The following is a 25,771-nucleotide window of genomic DNA, read 5'->3' on the forward strand; positions in this document are numbered from 1 at the left end:
CTGTTTGGCTGTCTGTGAGCAGGATATCTGAAAAAGTTGTGGACAGTTTCGGCCGAAATTTGGTGGACAGGTTGGGTGGGTGACGACGACGAAGTGATGAGATTTTGCTGAAGATCCGGATCCGAATCCGAGAATTTTTAAAGTGATTCTTCACCATTGAGAGATGGGGCCAAAAACGATGTAGAGCACAATATCTCAAAACGTTGTGGACGAGTTATGACAAAACTATGTGGATGAGTTGGTTTGGTGACATGAATAAGCCGATTTGATGTTGGTTCAGGTCCGGATGCAGATCCGGCCTATCAGCGAATACAAAACATTAACTGTTCAGCCTTGTGGAGGTATGCACTCTCCCGTGTGACGTTCTAGTTCTTGTTTTGGTATTACTGCATCTGCTTATATGATGGTATACATCAAAGCTTACAGAATGTACTCATTTACGTTGATTTAAAATTTTGCTGATCATTAATGTGAGCCCATTCATTTATCTGTTGGTGTTCCTCAGGGATCTGGTTCTTGGTCTACTTTTGTTCTCTCTTTATCTGCACCTGCTCGGTGATTAAGATGATTGAGATCATTTTTCCTTGTTATGTCAGTGACACCCATATCTATCCCTGTTTGTAACACCTGACAACGTCTTCACCAACACTGAATTTTTGTTTCACTGAAACTCAAAAATGGATGTGCATGAACTTTCATACACTCAATGTTGCCAAGACCAACATGTTGAATTTGGCTAATCACCAGTTCTTGCAAAGCTTCAACCACAGATAATGAAATTGGGGGATCATTGCCTGATCACCTCTATTTCAGTTTTTAACTTAAATGTCACAATGGACCCAATTCTTTCCTTTAATCCACACATTGTTATCCTGTGTGCGAAGCGAAAAGCAGGGTTAAGCAAAAGGTTCGCTATGTCTGTAAATGTTGGTCCATGATCAAGGAACTACTCAATTTCATTTTACTTTTACATTTTGAACACAGTAGAACATGAATTAGAACACAAACCTGCAGTTTAGCAGTGCTTTGGCTCTGAATTTGGCAAATTAACCAGAATCTCGGCCTGATCATGGATGTGCACAGACGAGTAAGGTAATCGCCTTAGTCTGTCTGCCTGTCTGGCAGACAAACGAAATTGAAAATCATTCTAAACAGGAAACTTAATGTTTTTAAGGATGTCATAAAGGACATAAACAAGAGGCACGAAAAACTAATTTAATGTGTTAAATAAGGCAGTGTAAAAGACAGTGCATTGATGGTGGTAAACTTTCTGGGGGAAAAAACATTTCTGCAGTCTTTAAAACTTATATTTTATTTCAAATGAATGATGTACTTGAACACTCGAGGAGACAAATCTCGTTGTTGTCACTTCCATAAACCTTTAGTTTTCCAGTACTTGGACAAATTTTACACCATCTCGACCAATAAAATTTGTCGATCACGCTTTCAGTGTTGGTGAATATTGAAATTCAGACAAAATTGCGGTTTGTCGAAAATATAGAGCATTCTTGGAAATACAAAACAAGAGTTTAAAAAACCCTTCCCATGTCCTTTTTGTCATGACAGCATTGGGTAAGGTCAGGTCAGGTATGGGAGCATGCGCCAGAGCAACGCGTCGCTGCATCCACTTTCCGCCGGTACTCCAGGGGCCTCCGTCTGGCCACCCCCCAGGCAGATGCCTGGCCCATCCTCAACTCCTTGAGATACCGATAAAACTGCTGCAACCACGAGGCACATGGTCGGTCCATTGGCCTCCTCCATTCTCGAGAGCCCCTCGCTGAGAGAATCTGGTGAGCAAGATCAGCATCAGGAAAACAAGGCACATGTCCATACAGCCGCAGCTGATGGTCACAGACTATGCAGGTAACAAATCTCATTTGAGTCTCTCTCAGCAACCGCTCGTTGGACACAAAGTCTGACCAACGATAGCCAAGGATTCTCCGAAGAGACCTGGTACCAAAGGAATTAAGACTCCATCTCAGATCCTTGGTCAGAGTCCAAGTCTCGCATCCATAGAGCAAGACTGGAAGCACCAAGGACCTGAAGACTCGGACTTTCATCCTCCCGCACAGGAACCGGCAGCGCCACACCCAATGATCCAGTGAATCCATGACTCACCAGGCCCGACCCAGACATCGAATGACCTCTGACTCACTGCCGGCAGAGACATGAATATCACTGCCAAGGTAAGTGAATCTCTCCATGACCTCAACATGCTCACCACAAACAGGCACAGACAGGACAGCGGCATCCAAGATGTCATTGAAAGCCTGGATCTTAGTTTTGACCCAGGTGACCCATAATCCCAGCAGTTCCGACTCCTCATTCAGCGCCTCGAGGGCCCCCAAAAGGATATCTAAAGTCTCCGCAAAGATGACTGCATCATCTGCGAAATCAAGGTCAGAGATCTTGACATTCCCAAATGATGCACCGCAGCTTGATCTCTCCGACATCCTCCCTTGAATCCAGTCCATACAAGTGCTGAAAAGTGTGTGGGCCAGTACACACCCCTGACAAACTCCAGTAACAACTGGAAATAAGTCAGAGATGGTACCACCACATCTCACAGAAATCTCAGTACCAGAGTAGAGTTCAGACATCAGATCGATCAGTGTTGGTGGCACCCCACGAAGACCAAGACTCCTCCAGTGGGCATCCCAATTCACCGAATCAAACGCTTTACAGAGATCAACAAAGACTGCAAGCAGCCCCTGCCAAAACCCTCGTCTGCATTCGGTGACGACCCGAATAGCAAGGATACGGTCAATCGTTGACCTCTTTGGTGTAAAGCCTGACTGCTCTGGATGCTGGTGCTCAAGCAGATTGTGGCGAACCCTATCAAGAATTATTTGAGCAAAGACCTTACCCGGCACCGAGAGCAGCGTCACCCCTCGGTAGTTGATGGTCTTGGCGATCACCCTTCCCTTTCCAGAGAGGGACAAGGACCCTCTTCCAGTCAGTTGGGATGATGCCTGTGTTCCAAGCAGAGCACAGAACTGTATGCAACGACACAAGTGCAGCATTTCCACCAGCCTTGAGAAGTTCAGCATGGATGCCGCAGATCCCTGGAGCTTTACCCCATTTCAACCGGTTCACCGCAGCCTGTGTTTCCACAAGCGAAGATGGACCATAGTTTATTGGAGGGTCAGCAACAGGGATTGTAAAACCACTGATGTCCAACTCGACAGCTGGTGGATCATCCTGGTACAACTGCTCAAAGTAACCGGCCCAGCGGGCCTTCACTTCGGACTCCTCTATCAACAGCCTCCCACCCTCTGCTCTAACTGCAGTACACCGTGGGATGAGCTTGGATGAACGCAATGCGTGAATTCCCCTGTAAGCAGGACGACAATCCCTTTACCCCAGGTGATACTCTACCCCCTCACAGATTCCTCGCACATAGGCCTCCTTGTCCACCCTCAGTGCACGTACAGTTTTACGCCTCAGCTACCGGAACAGCTCAGCTCTGCCATTCAGCCTGGCCCTGCGACTTTGGTCAATGGTATCCAGTGTCCCTTGAGAGACAAAATTCTTCTTTGACCTAATCCTCGAGGATTGGGTAAGGTGTTCTATAAACTCTAGTTAAAATCTTCAAAATGTTGCCTGAAGCAGAAAAATTACAGGAACATGTTTGGACACGTTCCCATAACATCATGTTTGGACGATAATAATTTTCTGCTGTCAGGCTCACCGTCTTCTTCTATCAGACCATTGCAACTTGTACAGAATATACAACAGCCAGGCTTGTGGTATAGGCTCAGAAATTTGATTTCACTATTCCAATTCTCAAGCCACTTTTACTGGCTTCCAGCACATCATTATATAGCATATTTCAAAATCCTGTGAATCACCTTTCGAGTTATTCACAAAATGGCTGCTGCATAATATATAAATATATGTATATATAAATGTAAATATATATCATTATGACCATATTACACCCTGCACCCCAGCAGGGAGGTTATGGTGCAGCAGTGGGATTCTCCTGATTTCCCCCCCCCCCACCAAGATGAAGGCTTTTGGTGATTGAGCATTCTTCAGTTAGGATCCGAGACTAAGGAACTCTCCCTTTTAAAATCGGCACCATCTCATCAGTCACAGTACTTAAATCTCTGAAAATCTTGGCACTTGGTTATTTTTCTTAACTTCTACTCTTGATAGTCATTTAAAATTTCTTACTAATTTTTATCCTTACTTTTCGTAGAGCACTTTGAAAATGTATTTAAATTTAAAAGCACCATACAATAAATAAATTGCATTGATTGATTGATCATGTAGTTTCTGGGACCTGTTGTCTCTCTCGGATTTCATTGCGGTGACAAGAATGGTGCACATTGGATGGATCATTCCAGTGACTTCCGCAGAAATTGAAAACTACAGCTCCCTGAAACTACTCAAATCCCAAATCATACAACATCACGAGTGAAGCTCAAGTGCACTGCATGCATGGGTGCCATCGGGACTCGACCTGCAGTGATGGAGCCCGTGTGCATGTAGCGCACGTTCACTTGTATATATTGTTACGGATTCGCGCCCGCCGGCGTGCTGACGGCCACGTAACTCGAATCGCGGCACGTCGCCCACCGGACGGACAATCCAGTCGTGACCCTCTCGGACTAACGCCGGGAACCAGTCACGGGTGGACCTTTCGGTCTCACCGCGATCGAGCCAATCAGCCCCCGCGTGGGATAGGGTTGCTCGCCAAATTCGACCTACCTAAGTACCCACACGGAGGGTAGACCGGGCGATCGCACCTCGCCGCAGGTCGACTTCGGACACGGGCCACTTAAGCGACCCGTTCCGTACTATCGGGATAACCGAGCGGTGTTATCGTCGGCCTCGACGGTTCGATTAATTATCGGGCGTATTCAGCCCACTACCAACCCTTTACGTGAAGCAAGATGAGGATTCAATGAAAGAAATGACGAAGCGAAGCGGGAAACAGTTCAACACAAAGCACATTTATTCGCGATGAACGGAAAGCACATATATTCAATTCCACCAAAAGCACATAGAAAAGGAAAAGACAAAAAGCAACACAATGCAATTTTACACAAAAAGCAAATGCGACAATGCAGATCTAATACCGATTACGCGAGCACACGGCAACACTTATACAATTTTACTTCACAGATGGCGCCGACAACACACACCCAAAAAAACAAAAGAAAAGAGAACCCTCAAAGATGAGGCGGGCCTGAGGCCGAGACCGGGTCGGGCCTACCCGTCTGGTGATGAGACACGGAGCGGCGATGGTGCCTCAACTCCGCGGGCCTCGCGGGGAGTGTCTGATAGGGGGTGGGAAGGGGGCCCCTTGGTCGCACTATCTCAGCGCGGGGGGAAACAGGAGGGGGTTGCTGATGCTCGGGGTATAGAGGATTTCCACTCTGCCTCGAGTCCCGCGACGAGCGTCTCCACCTCGGCCAGGTCGCGCCGTCGGCCTCCCTGGTGTGCAGCTCCCTGCACGACGCGAGCACCCCCTCGTCTGCCCTCGCCGCCTCTCCACAGCTCCGTCCCCTCCGTTCCGACTCCAACGCACACGACGACGACCAACTCCTTCTTGCTTCTTCTTCCCAACTCCACCGCCCGCGAAGTCTTAACTCTTTCTTTTTTGACTGACGAACGCGGTCGCTTATATAAGCCCCGTGGCTTCGCTCTCTCATCTTTGACCCCCTGCCTTCGACCCTTCACCTCGCTCCCCATTGGCCCGAGAAAAAGTGGGCGTGAATGCATTTTGATCCATAAATTTGCATATAGCGACCGCCCTCCAACGCCCTGGAGGCGGGGCCAAATCGCCCCTCGCTCACCGATTGGACGGAACAAAAGTGGGCGTGTGTCGTTTTTGATCCGTTTTTGAAGTGGAAAATCCGTGGTTTTGTACACGCTGTTCGGCGCGCGCCCTGCACGAGTCCAACACCGGTACCCACAAGCGGCGCAAGAACGGTGGCGATGCGACGGTTGCGAGGTGTGACGTGAAGCGGCGCCGCGGTGGGTGGTTGATGTTGTGGTTGGTGGTGGTAACAATGGCGGTTGGTCCAAAATAAAGATAGAGAAAGAAAAACGGCTATCCTGAAGAGTCGCAGCACGCATAAATGACATGTATTCCCACTAGACAACGGGTTTGGGCCTAACTACACATATACTTACCGAGATACCTCACCTAAGGGACCTGAATGGTGGTTTGCGAATTTGGTAACCACAACACTACCCCCTCCCCTTTTTACAGACTCGTCCCGAGTCGTCAAATTTTCATGTGCCATCATGTGTAGTTTTCCCCTAGTACATTTTACCTACGGATCACTGAGTGCGACATTCATGGTATTCGTGTCCCCAAAATAAATAACCTGAGGGCTGCGTAACTACCTAAACAAACTCACTCACACGGACGACTTAAATAAAATTGCCGGCGCTAGGACAGACATGCCGGGGGCGCACTCATATTTACAGTACATCTTAACCTTAACTTACAAATTTTACACTAAACCATGGCCCAGGATCACTGAACTCTGCAAAAGAAAACAGTTAGCAGGGAGCCAGGCTGCTCGCATGCAGTCTCTGGCTCAAAACAATGCAGGTGACAGGGAACGTGGCTGGCTGCTCACACGCAGTCCAAGGCCTTCCTTTTTGAACTGAACGCAGTGAACCACAACGGTGCATGGGCTGCACAAACGCAGTCTCCGTGCCAGCTCAAGTGGCACACGCAATGAACACAACGAATGGATGGATGGACACAAACACGGTGCACGGGCCGCCACTGCAGGCCCGTGTTGTAGCTGCCAACAGGGCAGTTCTCGCAGCTTGCAAACTGTTGCCTTGCGGATCCTGACGCACATGGAAATGAACAGGGGGGGGCAAAGCAAAATTGAACGGGGCTGGTGAACGTGGGCAGTGGGCATGGCATGGCAAAGGTAGCAGGCAAACACAGCCCGCAGAAGAAGGCCGCTGCAGGCAAACACAGCCGGCAGATGAACTGGCCGGCACAGGCCTTGAAGAAAAACAGCCAGCAGATGAAGTGGCCGGCACAGGCCTTGAAGCAAACACGGCCAGCCGATGGCACAGGCCTTGCAGCAAAACAACAGCTGCCGATGAAGTTGGCCGGCCTCCGCCTTGAAGCAAAACACGGCCAGCCGATGAAGTTGGCCAGCTCTTGCCGTTCAGTGGAGGTTGGTGGAGGGAGTGCGGTGGTGCTGGCCACTTGGAGGGCGGGCTCGGACCTACCTACCTGTCTCCCTCCCACCTATCGCCTTTGCCTGTCACTGTACATACCCACTCCCTTAATTTGTCAAACCCCAATTTAGCCCCAACTTAATTTTTTTTTTTTTTTAACTTCCCCACTATAAATCGTCCCCTAACCCCCTTTACTGTCCTTGTTCGGCTAACCTATTCTGTCACCTAGCCTACTCCCAACCCCTACGTTCCCTTCCCGGAGGGGAATAAGGGAGAGCTAACGTCCTGTGTCGAGGCCCAACTCAAGCCTCAGAATGGCCTCCCCAGAGTTCGGCGATCTATAACCAAAGTGGGTCCAGCGGCCCACAACGACAGCGAGGGGATGGATGGTGCGGAGGGGTACATCTCCTAATCTACCCTAACCATTTAACTGTTAAACTACCCCGGGGCTTTCAACAAGCGCCTCTCGCTTAAACTATTGGTTCTAACAACCCAGATTCCCGTCGCCTGTGTTGGTGTCCTCACAATTTCGGGCCTCGCCCCCCAATTTTCTCTCCGTGCCCTCACACGGTCTCCTGGCTGGGACACGTGGCTCCCTTTGGCAGGCACGACCCTCTGCCGAATCTCCCGCTATGGCACCCCGGGCACTACACTGCCTCCGAGCCTACCAGCTCCCTAACACCGGGGAGTGCCCGCCATGGCACCTCCCCTGAAACGCATACGTGGCAGGCCGGCCTCCCGGGCCCCTTTCCGAGGGTCACCCGTGCCCACAACACTGCCCACGCGGCTCATCGCGGCCCGGGCCCCCGCACCAAGCAGGCGCACCCGTGCCCACTACTCTATCCCGGCCCCCCATGGGCCCATGGCCTACCGCGGCCGACTAGCCTGGTGCCCGGGGTACCCTCTCAGCGATACTCACCTTTCGCAGCCACGCTCCCAAGCCCGTCAACAGGGCTCCTGCACCCCTCCAAATGGGTCTCGAGCCTACTTTCCCACCAACAACAAAACGACCTCCATTTTTCAATTTGACTAACCCCCTAACTCACTTTATACTGACCCCGGGGTCCCTTGGGCGGGAGTCACTCCTCCCCCCAATCACTCATCGCACCATGCATTCCCCATTCACTCCACACACACAGACCCGCTGGCCTCACTCACTCACCAAGCACATGCCTCACAACTCACCAACTCTTCAACACACACACCGCTGAACTCTGCCATCCTTCTAACTACATCCCCTAACTAACTCGTGCTCCCACGTCATCCCTTAAACTAGTAGCACGTTCCATTTAACACTACGTAGCTAAGCTACGTCCCCGCTACACATCCACAAGTCTGTCACTGTCCCCAAATAAATCCCATTAATCAATTTCCCAACCTAAATCTCGCTATCATCCCTCTAACTAATCCATTCCACGGACTCCATGAGGACTTACCCCTGCCCCATGAAGTCGGTCTAGCTTAGCTAACCCTTCCCCCTAACTAGTTTCCATCCTGTGCCCAGGGAGGGGGTCTTCCACCCCTTGCCCAGGAATCCTGTGCACCTGAAAGTGAGGCTTGCTTTTTTTTTTTTTTTTACATGCGCAGCACCTGCGCGGCAACTCGCACACTTTGCACCTGCCCGTGACGTCATGCAGCTGCACGTGTTCCTCGTCCCTCCTTGGACGGTACCATCCGGCAGAGATACCCCTCCTGCCGGATTCCAACCCCACGTGCAGCCATGGCGTCACCGTGCGCATAAAAAAAAACACAAGCCCCACGTCTCGAGGGGTTCCCCACGCGAACACATGTGCTTTGCCCGTTGGAGCTTAACACACACGATCGCGTGGAGAACCCGTCCGGTCCAAATCCGTTATCCTGCCTAAACTTTGTCCGTCCGCGGGATCGGCAAATCCACCGCGTGCGTTTCCGGACCGGGACTTCACTCTCGCAAGCGAGCACGTGGTGGTCTCGTGCGTTGCACAGCACGAACCTCGTGCTCACTGCTGGGTGAACCCGGCACGGTCCCCGAAACAACTACAGCCGCTACCCGGCTTTCGTTCCTCTGTCGCCGTCGTCGCCTCCATTCCACCCACGCACACCTGCGTGTTACGACGCTCACAGTCCACACCATCAAACTCACCCCGGGAGACGCGGCTGCGTGCTCCCGCATGCCAACCGACATCTCCCTCACATACCGCTCTCTCACACACACGGTCTCCCTTGCACACAGCGACCTTGCACACGGCCGTTCACTCACGCGTGCCTCACTACTCACACAAACCATACTACTCACACACGCGGGGGCACTCATCCGCCGTGCCTCATCCACACACCGTCCCTCACTCATACACGCGGGGGCACTCAACCGCGGTGCCTCACTCACACACCGTGCCTCACTCACACACGCGAGGGCACTCACGGCGTGCTGGGAAGCACGTACTCCGGCACCATCGCCACCACACCACTCACACACGGGGTCGCTTCCACACACGGGGACGCACTCACGCCTTGCACCACACACACAGGGACAACCACACTGGGGATTCGTGTCCCCACAAGGGTCTCCGGGGCCTCTATACCCCCCAAGCTCTCCGTGCACCTGTCCACAGCACCCGTCCCCTCAACCTCGCAAAGCACGACCGAACTCACCTGGTCGTGACTCGCCTCAAGGGGGCAGACTCCCTCCCCTCGTTCCTGGAGGAGGCCATCCAGGTGCTCGCACTGGGTCCCTACACGCTCCGCGAGCTCACCCCCATTGTCCTCCACTACCTCCGTGTGTGTGTGTGCGTCACTTACCGCGTCTTCATCGTGCAGTCTCTCCTCTATTTTTTTTGTCTCCCGTGTCTCTTTACATTTATAAGTTTCTGTTGTCGTCACCTCGTGTCTCGTCTCACACGTTTTAGTCTCCCCATTTAATTTTTCCCTTTTGGTCACCGTCGATTCTTCTGTCACGACCCTCGCCCAACACGCCCCCCGAATTATTTTTTTACCCGCCTCCACCGCGGGCCTGTCAGCCGTTGCACCCCCTTCCAGCTCGTTCGCTCCCACACGTGGAGTCGCCATTCCTATCTCCCTGGTCACGGCCTTCATGCCCGCCTGCAGGCATCGGCCCATGTTCTGCGTCTCACCCCGCAGCTTTTTCGTTTCTTCCTTCATTTGCTGTGTACTCGCATCGATCTTTTCGTTCATTCTTTTCAATTTGTTTATAATTTCATTTGCGTTTGCATCCATTTTCGCTGTCATTTCCGCCAGCATGGTGCATAGCTGGGCTATGTCGGATGCACTCAGCTGAGCCGTTTCGGCAAGGGTTGGGGAAGGGTTTTGGTGGAGAGGGGGGGGGGAGGTGTCATACACCGCGGCCGCTGCCGCACCCATTTCGGGCTCTGGGTTCAGTTGGACGAGTCCGTGTTCCTGCACAATCAACATTTCCTGCACGGGGATTCCATCCTGGACCATGGATTCTACATTACTACACATATACATTTCTAATACCCCCGGCTCCCGCTCGCCTTGAGACGCCATCTTGCTTCTCGTGAAGGGTTAATTTCGCTCGCTCGTAATTTGGAGGGAAGCGGGGGTCGCTTCTCTCACCCCTGGACCGATTCCCGTGAATTTAGCCGGAGACAGGAGAGCCCGTTTTCCCGTTCTCCGTTACCAGTGCCGTGAGGAGGGCGATGGGTTTGTATCGCACGACCTGACACCAGTGTTACGGATTCGCGCCCGCCGGCGTGCTGACGGCCACGTAACTCGAATCGCGGCACGTCGCCCACCGGACGGACAATCCAGTCGTGACCCTCTCGGACTAACGCCGGGAACCAGTCACGGGTGGACCTTTTGGTCTCACCGCGATCGAGCCAATCAGCCCCCGCGTGGGATAGGGTTGCTCGCCAAATTCGACCTACCTAAGTACCCACACGGAGGGTAGACCGGGCGATCGCACCTCGCCGCAGGTCGACTTCGGACACGGGCCACTTAAGCGACCCGTTCCGTACTATCGGGATAACCGAGCGGTGTTATCGTCGGCCTCGACGGTTCGATTAATTATCGGGCGTATTCAGCCCACTACCAACCCTTTACGTGAAGCAAGATGAGGATTCAATGAAAGAAATGACGAAGCGAAGCGGGAAACAGTTCAACACAAAGCACATTTATTCGCGATGAACGGAAAGCACACATATTCAATTCCACCAAAAGCACATAGAAAAGGAAAAGACAAAAAGCAACACAATGCAATTTTACACAAAAAGCAAATGCGACAATGCAGATCTAATACCGATTACGCGAGCACACGGCAACACTTATACAATTTTACTTCACAGACGGCGCCGACAACACACACCCAAAAAAACAAGAAAAGAGAACCCTCAAAGATGAGGCGGGCCTGAGGCCGAGACCGGGTCGGGCCTACCCGTCTGGTGATGAGACGCGGAGCGGCGATGGTGCCTCAACTCCACGGGCCTCGCGGGGAGTGTCTGATAGGGGGTGGGAAGGGGGCCCCCTTGGTCGCACTATCTCAGCGCGGGGGGAAACAGGAGGGGGTTGCTGATGCTCGGGGTATAGAGGATTTCCACTCTGCCTCGAGTCCCGCGACGAGCGTCTCCACCTCGGCCAGGTCGCGCCGTCGGCCTCCCTGGTGTGCAGCTCCCTGCACGACGCGAGCACCCCCTCGTCTGCCCTCGCCGCCTCTCCACAGCTCCGTCCCCTCCGTTCCGACTCCAACGCACACGACGACGACCAACTCCTTCTTGCTTCTTCTTCCCAACTCCACCGCCCGCGAAGTCTTAACTCTTTCTTTTTTGACTGACGAACGCGGTCGCTTATATAAGCCCCGTGGCTTCGCTCTCTCATCTTTGACCCCCTGCCTTCGACCCTTCACCTCGCTCCCCATTGGCCCGAGAAAAAGTGGGCGTGAATGCATTTTGATCCATAAATTTGCATATAGCGACCGCCCTCCAACGCCCTGGAGGCGGGGCCAAATCGCCCCTCGCTCACCGATTGGACGGAACAAAAGTGGGCGTGTGTCGTTTTTGATCCGATTTTGAAGTGGAAAATCCGTGGTTTTGTACACGCTGTTCGGCGCGCGCCATGCACGAGTCCAACACCGGTACCCACAAGCGGCGCAAGAACGGTGGCGATGCGACGGTTGCGAGGTGTGACGTGAAGCGGCGCCGCGGTGGGTGGTTGATGTTGTGGTTGGTGGTGGTAACAATGGCGGTTGGTCCAAAATAAAGATAGAGAAAGAAAAACGGCTATCCTGAAGAGTCGCAGCACGTATAAATGACATGTATTCCCACTAGACAACGGGTTTGGGCCTAACTACACATATACTTACCGAGATACCTCACCTAAGGGACCTGAATGGTGGTTTGCGAATTTGGTAACCACAACAATATATTTTTTAAAACAAAAAAAAGCTGATGCTGTCACTCTGGCATCTGAGACAGATGTCACAAAACATATAAAATAAAATAAACATAGACATACAAATAAATAACTGACTGGAATTTTCCATTTCTTCACTGCAGGAGAAATGGTAATTTTTGGTCTTGAAACGGTGTCATCTCTGGTCAGGTTACAAGCAAATCACATAGCCACAACCATCTTTATGGTTGATCAGTGACACTTGGTATCCTGGTTGGGTCGACACCCAATGGGGGAGGGAGAGATGATTGGAAGTGACACGCACGCACACACACACACACACACACACACACACACACACACACACACACACACACACACACACACACACACACACACACACCTGATACATTGGTGCACTGTAAATTTTATCACACATCACATTTCTTGTGATGGAGAATGACAGGTCAGTCACACACACCCATCATATTATCCTCAGATTGTGACATCGACAGCCGATGAGAGCAAATGTTTCTCCTGATAAATGCTGTCATAACATTCCAGCAAGGGATCCATCAAGCTTTGTGGCCGTTCTCCAAGTCTGTGCCTGAAAGCATTGCTTACCTCAATTTGCTGACCTGTACGATCGATCCCTCGCTGAAGTGTTTCCAGAAATTATAGCCAGCACATACATCAGGTCCAATCTCAAGCTACTGAGCACTGGGCAGGATCGGACATCAATGGACAGCGTTGGACAGGATCGGGTTCCTCTGAATGCTGAGACAAACTCTCCAGTGATTCCCAAGAGAGTATGAAAAAGGACTTTGTGCTGTTTAAGATGGGTCATTAAAAAGCTTTCACTTGATACATTCGTTAACATAACGACTACTACTCCTCGCAAAGAACTTTGATAAAGAAAAGAGAGAACAAAGAGTTCACGAAAAATCTTAGTATGGTTCACTCAATTAGGTCCTTGCTGGGCACAGAGCTGCCTCGTACAAGTTTGATCCCAGAGTACTCGGTCTTTCAAATCAGGAGCATAAAGCCAGCAACACGGGCTGCATATAAGTTGGGGGTATTAAGCATCCCAATGTATATATGTATTCGAGATGAGTATATGGGAAATTGTTCCAACTGAGGAGTATCTTGTAATTCTCACTACCTGCAGTTAGAATGGGCATTCCAGGTTGTGGATGTGGCACCAACATGATAAACTAAATATTCTTCACCTGTATCTTGATGCAACAACTTAAATTTAGAAAAATATTCCATCAGAATCAATGGGATAACACAGGTGATTTAGAGTGAGTGTTTTACTTTATTTTTTGGAGAAGACTGTAATTGAATGGAGATGTGAGAATGAGTGAAAAGTAAAACGATTGAAGATGAAGATTTCACAGATTAGATGATTTTCTTTGAGTAAAATAAGTGCAGTACGAGCACCTGGGTTTGGAGATCAATGTACACACAAGAAAAGGCAGATTAACAAGCGTCTGCAAGGAGTAGAAAGACGTGGGAGGAAGTGACAGCAATGAAAAGGTGAGACGTGCTAAGCGTGGATGTATCAAAGTGACAGGGACAAAACAGTGGTGTCGTGTAAACAAAGTGGGCGACACTTTTAAGAGAGAATTTCTCACATTAAGAACAAAACCATCCTTAAGATGAGTGGTGGGAATGAAGATTTATGACGGTAAGTTGAATATTATTTGTTGACATTCACTCATGGGCAATGGGATATCGCGTCCATTTTGTTTCTGAGTGAGAAACCACGTGTAATCCAAAGCCATTATTGTACATTAGCTTTGCTATTTACCTGCCTACACATACAATAGATCATTCTGATTGCACAATGAGGTAATTTTAAGAATCCAAGACAGGGTTGTGGATATGACGTATGCTCCATTTTATATCCTCACCTTCATGCTTCGCAACATATCGGAGCATGTGAGGTGCATGGGGATAAAAGAAAGCCTCAAGATTCTGCAAAGAGTGACACCCATAAGCAGTTGTAGACCAGAAAGGATTCAATTACGGCAAGCAGCCAGTGCCCATACACTCGATCCACAAACAGCGACTTAGAATCTGCCCACGGCATGTATCGGTATTCCTGTTTGAAATAAAATTTAATCACCACCGTTGTTCTGATATCACAGTGCAAGCAGAAGATTAAATGTCTGGCTTAATGTGTTCAACAAAGAGTTCCTCCAAAGCAGCAGGATCAGTGTGACCACTCCTCATTTTCATAAATGCCAAGGTGAGCCAATGAAAAAAAGCCAAGAATTCACAAGGTTTCGGAAAAGCGATGTAACACTTGTATTTGAAAAGGTGTAACACGTGTATTTGCATAAAAAATTATTTACAGAAATCATGCCATTAAGTTTGCAACTACAATTACAACAACATTTACTACCACCACCACTACTACTACTACTACTACTCCGTTAATAGCCTGCATTAATCCCATCTTGTGAGGTGAGCCCAGGGGGAGGTTTGGCCTAAGTCATATCAAAAAGTTAATCGTTTTCAAATATCTACCAAAGCGAATACATCTTCAAAACTGTCTAATACAATAATATGTATTTATACTAGTAGGTACCTGCGGAAATTGTGCGTAATGCAAAATGTGACCAACAATATTATGCAAAGAACAGTTAAATGTCATGTCAACATAATATTGTCGAGCTGTGTGCTCCCGAAAGATGTCAATAAATTAAATCAACCCCCCTCCCCCTCCCCCTCCCAGTCTTCAAACCCCTGTGAACTGCAAGTCCTCAACCCCCTCCGACTCAAGTTATTAAGCCCCCTCCTCCACCGCAAATCCTCAATACCCCTCCCCACACAACTACCTGTCCTCCCCTCCTCCTTTCTTCTCATTCGTCAAAGGAAGAGGGGCATTCTTACATCATTTCATATTATTTCTTCATCTCTCAAATATAAGTTTTACCAAGTTTGGTGAAAGTAAATAAATAAATAAGATAAAATAAAAACTTTTTGTCACTTCCAACTTGCAACGCATGTTTATTTACTCTACATAATATGTGAATTACATATCCATGCACAATGCACATATATTTTTATTACTGTATGGTAAAGACTTCAAATATTAATCGTGACTATGTCCTTTCCTCTGCAAAACAAAACTGCACCTTTCCTTCATGATCAACACATATAAGTGTACATAAAGTCAACAGTCCTCTTGAAAGATGTATTTGGGTGATGGATAGTGGACCTCTACAAAAATAACATGCATTACCTCATTTCCTCTGCATGAGTTGTCATCAAAACATGCCTTTATTTCCTAAAAACGTTCCTATATTTCATGAAAGAAAATGAGTTGTTCGGTCTTCAAATGCACAACAGATGCCCGAGACCTCTGAGGCCTGGAAGTAGCAAACAAAAAGACAATTTTGATTTTTTATTTTTTTAAGGTGAGAATTGTGGGTGGAATTAGACCAGCGAAGCTCCACCCTGGTCGGACAGATCTTCAGAGTGACAGACAGAGAGCGACTGGTGGAGAATACATATGTGATATATATATATATATATATATATATATATATATATATATATATATATATATATATATATATATATATATATATATATATATATATATATATCCTTTTCTTTGATTTGTATCAGATTTCTTGGGCCAATTGTGTGAACGTGAATTATTTGTGTAGAATATGTGACTTTCGATGCAACGTTGCCCCAGAATGCTCAGCGCACATGCGCAGAAACCCCATTGCAACATCATCAGGGTGGCTGAACGTATATCTTCCACGCCATAAAGGATTGTATGATAAAATGGCGAACAAAGCTTTAAATGAGAGCCGAAAATACTTCAAAATGTACCTGCGAGAAAGGGGTGTGACTCTGCACAATGAAAGATTTGGAGAACTTTCTGATCAACTCACCAAAAAAGGTTTATATCTTGCAGCCCATACTGCAAAATCTCCCGATGATGTGGGCTCCTGCAAGGCATGTTGTGTGGACGGGCTGTCGACTGGCGCATTCTACCTGACTTCCCTCATCACCCCCACAAATGAGTGGACATTGAACCTTGAGGGATTACCTATTATGAACATGGCAGGCTTGCTTATTTATTTAAGGGAGTCTGCAATCGGAAAGCTGATGCCGTCATTGCCAACATTCAGGTAGATATCCCAGAGGGAGAAGCAAAGCTGTAGACATCCTCGAGGGAGAAACCAAGCTCTGAAGATCTATCCGTATCTGGTTTATTTGCATATTTACACCGAAGTAAGGGTCACATATGGAGCTTGTCAATGCACAGGGTAAGTTTAAAATGATGATATTTACTATTAATCACATTTTGTTGGAGTAGGTGCGTGGGCTGTGAGTGCTATCATATACATATATAAATATTGATTGATGGATGGATTGATTGGTTTTGGGGCCACAAGAGAAAACATACGAGATTTTTGCATCCACCATGGGGGGGGGGGTGCTGACCCTGGGTACTGCCGACTTGTATGCAAAAGCTGGTGGAGTTCGGGCCAGCCCAAGTTTCTTTCAATGATTTTCAGATGGATATACATACATACATACATACATACATACATACAGTGGGGAGAAAAAGTATTTGATACACTGCCGATTTTGCAGGTTTTCCCACTAACAAAGCACGTGGAGGTCTGTAATTTTTATCATAGGTACACTTCAACTGTGAAAGACGGAATCTAAAACAAAAATCCTGAAAATCACATTGTATGATTTTTAAATAATTAATTTGCATTTTATTGCATGAAATAAGTATTTGATACATCAGAAAAACAGAACTTAATATTTGGTACAGAAACCTTTGTTTGCAATTACAGAGATCAGACGTTTCCAATAGTTCTAAACCAGGTTTGCACAGACTGCAGCAGGGATTTTGGCCCACTCCTCCATACAGATCTTCTCCAGATCCTTCAGGTTTTGGGGCTGTCGCTGGGCAACACAGACTTTCAGCTCCCTCCAAAGATTTTCTATTGGGTTCAGGTCTGGAGACTGGCTAGGCCACTCCAGGACCTTGAGATGCTTCTTACGGAGCCACTCCTTAGTTGCTCTGGCTGTGTTTCGGGTCGCTGTCATGCTGGAAGACCCAGCCACGCCCCATCTTCAATGCTCTTGTTGAGGGAAGGAGGTTGTTGGCCAAGATCTCGCGATACATGGCCCCATCCATCCTCCCCTCAATACGGTGCAGTCGTCCTGTCCCCTTTGCACAAAAGCATCCCCAAAGAATGATGTTTCCACCTCCATGCTTCACGGTTGGGATGGTGTTCTTGGGGTTGTACTCATCCTTCTTCTTCCTCCAAACACGGCGAGTGGAGTTCGAACCAAAAAGCTCTATTTTGGTCTCATCAGACCACAGGACCTTCTCCCATTCCTCCTCTGGATCATCCAGATGGTCATTGGCAAACTTCAGACGGGCCTGGACATGCACTGGCTGGAGCAGAGGGACCTTGCGTGCGCTGCAGGATTTTAATCCATGACAGCGTAGTGTGTTACTTATGGTTTTCTTTGATAATGTGGTCCCAGCTCTCTTCAGGTCATTGACCAGGTCCTGCCATGTAGTTCTGGGCTGATCCCTCACCTTTGTCATGATCATTGAGACTCCACGATGTGAGATGTTGCATGGAGCCCCAGACCAAGGGAGATTGACTGTTATCTTGAACTTCTTCCATTTTCTAATAATTGCGCCAACAGTTGTTGCCTTCTCACCAAGCTGCTTGCCTATAGTTCTGTAGCCCATCCCAGCCTTGTGCAAGTCTACAATTTTGTCCCTGATGTCCTGACACAGCTCTCTGGTCTTGCCCATTGTGGAGAGGTTGGAGTCGGATTGATTGAGTGCGGACAGCTGTCTTTTATGCAGATAACGAGTTCAAACAGGTGCAGTTAATACAGGTAATAAGTGGAGAATGGGAGGGCTTCTTAAAGACAAAACTAACAGGTCTGTGAGAGCCGGAATTCTAACTGGTTGGTCGGTGATCAAATACTTATTTCATGCAATAAAATGCAAATTAATTATTTAAAAATCATACAATGTGATTTTCAGGATTTTTGTTTTCGATTCCGTCTTTCACAGTTGAAGTGTATCTATGATAAAAAATTACAGACCTCCACGTGCTTTGTAAGTGGGAAAACCTGCAAAATCGGCAGTGTATCAAATACTTGTTCTCCCCACTGTACATACATATATGCATCAAGTGAATTGCCTTATTGCCATCTAAATGCTGAAAATTATGTTTAAAAGATAATTTGAATGCGGATTATGTGGTTTGACCATGTGAGACATAATCCGCAGGGATGCTCACCATAACAGTCAGGAGACAGGAGACATGTTTGGGAAATAAGCTTTGTGAAGAAGAAGAAGAGCAATCGATTGCGATGAAGAAAGAAGAACACATGAGGTGTTCCTAACAGAGAAACAAGGAAAGTGAAGCATTTTGAAGCTGTCCAAGGAAGAAGCATTTCATTCAATCAAGATTCAATTTGTAGATTTGGAGAAAAATGCATTTCACATTTCCATTTCCTTCAGGGTCTCCGCCGACTTTCTCAAACACAAGTTTTTCCAGTCGTTTTTGTCGCGTTTTTTTCTCTTATTTTGTTACCTCCACCACCGAAGGTGAAGGAGGTAATGTTTTTACCTCTTTCTCTTTTTGTTTGTCTTCTTGTGTGCAGGATATCTCAAAAAATTGTGGACGGATCCGGATGAAATTTGTTGGGCAGTTTGGGTGTTGGGACGAACCGATTAGATTTTGGTGAAGATCCGGATCCAGATGAGACTACGAGAATTATTTAATTTTTGGAAGTGATTCTTCACCATTGAGAGATCGGGCTAAAAATGATATAGTACTGTATAGCATGATATTTCAAAAATGTATTGGGCCCGATATGTTCTCGTGGATCAGGCTTTATGTGGCGGAGGTATGTGCTCTACTAAGTGCCCTTCTCGTTATCTCTGCGTTTACTGTGTGTTTCTAGTTCAGTCTTGTGTTAAAACTTGTGATAATTGACCCTATGCACTAAGCGAGTCACATCACAGCGGAAGGTAAAACTCTGCCATATTGAGTGGCAAAAAATCATGGCTACCACGCACATGTCACGAGAACTTCTGGGCAATTTCCATGGATTAGATGATATTTCTAAGAAGAGGTACTACGAAAAACTGAAGCTGTGTGGTCTTGGTGAAGATCCTTATATTATTTCAAAGGATAAATGGACAACAGAAAGGAAATGTTGGCCTCAAATCGTTTTCCCCGACATCTATGTTTACCTTGTTGAAACGCAGAGTCCTTACACTCAGCCAGCCTGAAAGCCTTCACGAGTATGGACGCTTACTCGTATTATGTCGCCGGGTTTGTTAGTGACATAATCTCGACGAAAGCTGACAAGAACTGTATTATCGTGAGGTAAAGGTAAGCCTGTTTTCTTTTATTTCACTATTATTGTATTCGTTGTTGCTTTTTTTTTTTTTCTTTTTTTTTGTATACCTTGCCGAGGCTCGTATGAGAGCTGACACACAACACACATCAAGGGGGGCATGAGACAGGAGGGGAGGGAGTGGGAAGGACAAAACAGTGGGGAACAGAGACATTAGGAGATCTGTGGAAGGGAGAGGGATGGGACAGGGAACATGGGAAATAGAAGATGGACATTACAGAGAAGTTCAGGAAGGAAAGCAGGGAATTTGAAGGAGGTGGGCTTGGGTGGATTATCGGGGGTAGAAAAGATCCGAGGATTTGGATGGGGGGTGATAAGAGGTGGTGGTGAACAGCTGTTTTGAAGGCCTGGAGGGAAGAATGGGAATGAATAGAGTGAGGGAGTTTATTCCAAAGGCGGGAAAAAAGAGGAATGAAAGAGTGAAGGTGGGCAGTGATTCGTGATTTTGGTAGTTTTACCAGAAAGGGGTTGTTGGTGGACCTTGAGCGCCCTGCAGAAATGTGGTGGGGACAAATCGCAGAGAGAGCAGGAGGGGGTGCGAGGCTGAAGAGGAGATGGTAGAAGACAGAAAGACCACCGACCAACCTGCGGTGATTGAGTGAGAGGCCCAAAGACTCAGCCTCATTGCGGGAGATGCCAATGATCCGAAATGCCTTGGTTTCTGCAGCGTGAAGCCGAGAAAGGTGGGAAGCAGGAGCACCAGCCCAGAGTGGAGAGCAGTACTCCATCAGGCTGTGGACAAAAGCTTTGTAAGTGGTCAGGAGCTCAGGTGGGCCGAGGAAGGACTTTGCACGACGGAGGATTCCTAATTGGCGACTGGCTTTGGAGGCGAGGTTTGAAATGTGGTTTTCCCAGGAAAGGTCATTGCAGATAGTGAGACCCAGAAGCTTGAAAGAAAGGACTTCTTCCAGAGGATTGTTGAGAAAGTGGATGGGGGGGTTTTCTAAATGGTCCTTTCGAAGAGACATTGTGAGAGTGTGAGATTTGTCCGGATTGAAAGACATGTTCCACGTGTTGGACCACTTTGTGATTTTATCCAGATCAGTAGTGAGCGAAGAAGCTGCTGCTTGCCGGTCTGAGGGATGACAGATGCTACGACAGAGGGTGGAGTCATCAGCAAAGAGATATAGAGGAATTTCCAGAGAGTCGGAGAGATCGTTGATGAAAACCAGAAAAAGAACAGGGCACAGAACGCTACCTTGAGGAACTCCAGCCTGGACAGGAAGGGGGGATGAAAGAACTCCATTTCGGGCCACACGGTGACTGCGACAGGAGAGGAAGTCTGCGAGCCATGAGTGGAGATGGCCTTGAATACCATGGGAAGAGAGTTTGGTGAGTCGGGTAGGGTGCCAGACTGTGTCAAAAGCACGTGATATGTCCAGGGATACGGCTCGGATTTCCTGTCTGGCATTGAGGGCTTCCATCCATTGTTGGGAGAGCAGAAGCAGCATATCCACGGTAGAGTGACCTGGTCTGAAACCAAATTGATGATCAGAAATCAAGCCATTGGAGAAGAGGAAGGATTTCATGTCTGAAGCGATGATGGATTCCATAACCTTGCTGATGATTGGGAGAAGGCTGATTGGTATGTAGCTGCAGGGATCTGTTTTTGCACCTTTTTATGCAGGGCAGTGATGTTAGCAGATTTCCAAGCAGATGGCAGATGACCTTGGGCAAATGAGAGGGTGAATATAACAGAGAGGGTGAGCAAGAGCAGAAGAGCAGGCTTTGAGGACACGTGGGCTGATGCCGTCTGGACCGGTTGCAGAATCTGAGTCGAGGTTTGACAGCAAGCTCTCCACCTTGTCAGGAGAAAAGGACACAGAGTCCAGGGACAGTTGGGTGCGACTGGGTAAGGTGGGTGGAGAAAGTGATGGGTTTTGGACACAAGATTTAGCTGCAAACACCGAGTTTAGGCATTCAGCTTTTTCACGTGCGGTTTCAGCAGTGCTACCATTTGCGGTAAGGGAGGGGGTGGAGGGGGAACATACACCAGAAACAGATTTGATTAGATGCCACCAGGATTTTGAGGAGGGGGAGAGGTTTGAGAGTTCAGACTTGAGATGAGAAAGATGTTGTTTTCTGGCTCTCCTGAGGGTAGATACACACTTGTTCCGAGCTTTATGGAAGGAATTGAGATTGCCCTCAGTTGGGTTTGCTTTCCATGAGGCAAAGGCAAGTTGTTTCAGGACAACTGCCTCACCACAAGCTTCAGTGAACCAAGGGTGGGAGGAAGGGTAGGACAACTGAAGAGCAGAGGGGATAAATCTGTGCATGAGGGAGAGCAAGTTTCTTTGAAAGAATTCCCAGGATGAGTTGATGTTGGAGAAAGTAGAGATAGGAGACCAGTATAAGTTTGAGGGCTGCTTGGAGACCCTGCCAGTCGGCTTGAGTGAAATGCCAGACTCGACGGCAGTGAGGTGGTTCTCTGATAATAGCCAGAGAGATGTCCACTTTGACAAGGATGTGGTCAGAACAGCAGATATTGTCAGGGAAATTTGTCAAAAATCAGATCCAGAAGAGATGGAGTACCATTGGTTGAGATCCGGGTAGGGAAGTTGACCGATTGAGTCAGTCCCAATGAGTCGCAGAAAGATTTTGCTTAGGTGTCATGACAGGTGAGAGAGGTACCCACACCTAGCCAACTGGCATGATGACAATTGAAGTCACCACATATGAGGAAGAGAGAGTTTGGATGAGAAGATAGAAGTTGGTCCATGTTTTCAGATAGTGAGGTGTAGATGGAGTCATCACTGTTAGGTGGATGGTACAGTACACATATAAATATGAGGTGGGAGTTGAGGGGAAGCCGTAGCCAGAGGTATTCCTGGGAGTGTGGGGGAGTGAGGGCAGTGCATGGAGAGTGAGGAATAGAGTCTTTGATGAAGAGAGCAACTCCTCCACCAGGACGAGGCTCAGGTCTGTCATACCGGAGGAGGGAGTAACCAGGAGAGATACTTGGGAGTCAGACACGTCTTGGGGGAGGAAAGTTTCTGTTAGGCAGATTATGTCTGGTTTGTCAGGGGCAACCTGCATGGAAAGATCTGAAAGGTTTGAGCGAAGGTCCTGGATATTTGAGATCCATACTTTTAATGAAGGGGTAGGGGAGGAGGCTTTGGGTGCAGGGGGTGGGTGGGGAGGGGGAGGGTAGGACAAGGGATGAGGGGGGAGGTAAGGAGTGTTGTTGAAAGAGTGTGGGCGACTGCAGAATAGCTCGGGGACGCGGCCGAATGAGGAGGAGAAAAGACTCTGTGGTGCTGCGGGAGAGGGGGGAGAAGAGAGGGGGAAGTAGGCAGTTGAGGATTTGAGGAGGTGGAGTGAAGAGATGGAGGTGAGAGGACAGTGGAAGGAGGCAGCTTTGTGGATGGGAGGGGGAAACATTGGGAAGGATGAGTGAGGGCGATGAATGGTGTGAGAAAGGTGAGGGGGGGGGGAGTTTTTGAGAGAGGTGAGAGGGAGGCTTGGAGGGAGAAGAGCGGGATGGTTGCTTTGAGAGTGAGAGTGAGGGGTGAGAGGAGTGAGTTGGCACTGAAGTTGGAAAAAAAGAATGGTTGATGGAAAGTGAACATTCACAGCAAACTGGCGTTTTTAAAAAGTTTTAGGTCAGTTCTGCGATTAAACACATTTCTTGAGGGATGCAATAAAGGCGAATTCAGAGAAAGGAGAGAAGAAACTTGTGCTTGTTTTGTTCAGCAACCAGCGTCACTTTTTTTTAAACCTGTCTGCTGCCACAAGTTAATTTCAAGTGAAGCTTTTGTCTAAATGCTAAGTTTGAAAAAAATCTTCGTTCGTCAGTTTGCTTACAGATACATGATATTTTTTCCATGACAAACATCTGGTGTAATGCCACACTGCTGTGCATATTTCCAAGTGCTAGTTTTCTATGTATTATACATATCGATGTGACTTTCTGTAGTGAAAATGTTACACTGATTTTTTTTTTCAAATTTCTAAAATGATATTTAAAAAAAACTATTTAATTTAATCTGCGATGTAATAGCAATAAGACGAGTTTCGAGGAAACAACTCAGAACTGTGCGCGTTCGACAGCTGTTAGAAAAGCGATCCAGCCCATCTCATTCTGTCAATAAAACAAGGGATATTGTACTGTACTGGAATGGGACCATAATTACACCACAGATATAATGCATTTTAATGATACAAATCAGACAATATTTTGTAACCACCAACTATTTAATACCAACTACTGAAATAACGTATCAGAAATTAGTTACATACCGGAGACAAAATGAAGGCCACACAACCAGTCATGTTCGCCAGGTCGCCATTTTTCTCTTCTCAGAACCGATATCCAAAGATTTCGTCGGTCCACTTCGACGGGAAAGCGGTAAAACTGCATCCAGAGCCTTCAGTTTATCGCTGAGTACATCCCGGGGCACAACGACTCTTACCCATTGGCAGAAAAAAAAATCGCTTGCTTGGAAATAACGGTGTAGTTGAAGTGGAGACTATCGGTTGTTATGGACGCGGTTATACTTTCTTGCCGCTCAATATGGCGGAGCTGCCACAGTCACGTGACCGGTGACGTCATCTGAATAAGGCCTATTGAGTTTTTGTCGTCTTTTCATATCAATTCCACTGAGACCTCCCCTTCTTCCCGTCTGTGTGCATAATCAGTTTGTTGTATTTTCTCCTTATCACCTTCAGTTCTTTTTTTCCCCACTGTCTCTCCATCACTCCCTCAATTCAACTCTTAAAATATTATTTTTTAAAAATAAATATATATATATATATATATATATATATATATATATATATATATATATATATATATATATATATATAATCTTTTCCCTTCTCACCTTTCCCTCCTGTAACCACGTGACTTCCAATACAGACTCTTCCTTCTTCCTTTTTTCCTTTCCTTCCACATTTCCAATCCCACTTTTATCGTGAAGGTATTCACCCCTCACCTTTCCGATTTTTTTCTTAAAACTCTTCCTTTACTCTGCCCCCTCTTCCCTAATCTTTAAAAACAAACAAATAAACAAAAAACAGTCTCTTAAAATGTTTTGACTTCCTCTCTACTGTGCTCTTCTTCAAACACCTGAGATATTTTCGACCCTTCTTTCATCCCATGCCAAACAAGGACAAATGTGTCCAAGAGCAGCGTCTGAAAGGTTTTGTCGGCTAACAAAAAAAACAAAAAACAACAACAACTTCCGATATTTCGTCACGTGCCTTGATTAAGCCAATGGCGAGACCCGTCATAGTGTATTTACGAAATATCGTATATTTACGAAATAAATAATGTATTTACGAAATTACAATATATTAAATGGAATAATCTTTAAATAGTAACGTAAACTTTTCGAAACTTTAAAGCAAATGTCCGAATATATTTAAAAGTTCATGATAGACGCTCTCAAAAGGCACCTTCAATGTGAGGATGTGTACAGGTGTTTAGTATTTAAGGAGATCCGGATCGTTATATAAAGGAGCCGAATCCTAATATAAAGGTTTTGTCAGAACAAGAGAACACAAGAGACCAACGCCGCTGCTACAATGCTTCCTTCCTTCCTTCCTTCATTCTTTTAATTCTTCTGAACTCCATATCCATCCTCCATTGTATTTAAACGGATCTCCGACCTACAAATTAAAAAAACCCATTTTGCAATACATGTTCATCTTCCATTATTAATTGGTTTTTTTTCCCAACTTCAGTGCAAATTCATCCCACCTCCTAAAATCTACCTCCTCCTACTTCCTCACCTGTTTTACCCCCTCCTTACTCCTTCCATCTTGCCTTCCATCCTACCTACTCTCTTCGCTCCTCTCCATTGCCCTCCGCTTT

At 47.3% G+C, this 25,771-nt stretch overlaps 1 protein-coding gene across 1 annotated transcript in view; it reads right to left on the reverse strand.

Annotated features, from left to right (window-relative positions):
* Nucleotides 1-24,486, reverse strand: part of LOC147028068 (zinc finger protein 385D-like) — a 465,436-nt gene extending 440,950 nt beyond the window's left edge. Inside the window, exon 1 of the mRNA XM_085878078.1 lies at nt 24,196-24,486. The gene's annotated coding sequence lies outside the window, so the exon portion shown is untranslated. The remainder of the gene's footprint in view (nt 1-24,195) is intronic.
* Nucleotides 24,487-25,771: the final 1,285 nt, after the last annotated feature.

Source organism: Eptatretus burgeri, chromosome 4 (assembly GCF_056783735.1).
Source record: "Eptatretus burgeri isolate ZD-2024b chromosome 4, Ebu_testis_v1, whole genome shotgun sequence".
Lineage (NCBI taxonomy): Eukaryota > Metazoa > Chordata > Myxini > Myxiniformes > Myxinidae > Eptatretus > Eptatretus burgeri.